The sequence below is a fragment of the Crocodylus porosus genome, unplaced genomic scaffold (assembly GCF_001723895.1).
Source record: "Crocodylus porosus isolate Cpor-Errol unplaced genomic scaffold, CroPor_comp1, whole genome shotgun sequence".
Taxonomy (NCBI): Eukaryota; Metazoa; Chordata; order Crocodylia; family Crocodylidae; genus Crocodylus; species Crocodylus porosus.
The window spans coordinates 4,434,502-4,434,820 of NW_017728921.1; positions in this window are offsets into that span (position 1 = coordinate 4,434,502).

Consider the following 319-nt stretch of genomic DNA (forward strand, 5'->3'; position numbering starts at 1 on the left):
CTTGCATTTTTCAGAGTTAAACACCATCAGGTTCTCGTCTGCCCATTTGCTGAGCTTGTCCAGGTCAGCCTGGATCACCCGCCTGTCCTCTGGCGTGGATGCTTTGCCCCAAAGTTTGCTGTCGTCGGCAAATGACCAGTCCGCTCCTGACACCAGTGGTCTACATCATCAGCGAAGATGTTAGATAGCATGGGTCCTGGGACAGAGCCTTGAGGGACCCCAAGGGAGCCTCTGAAAGCTTCATAAGCTTCCAACAACGTAGCCCTGACGGAAAGGTCCCCTCGGCCGCCTTGTTGCTCATTGCCCACTGCCTCTCCAA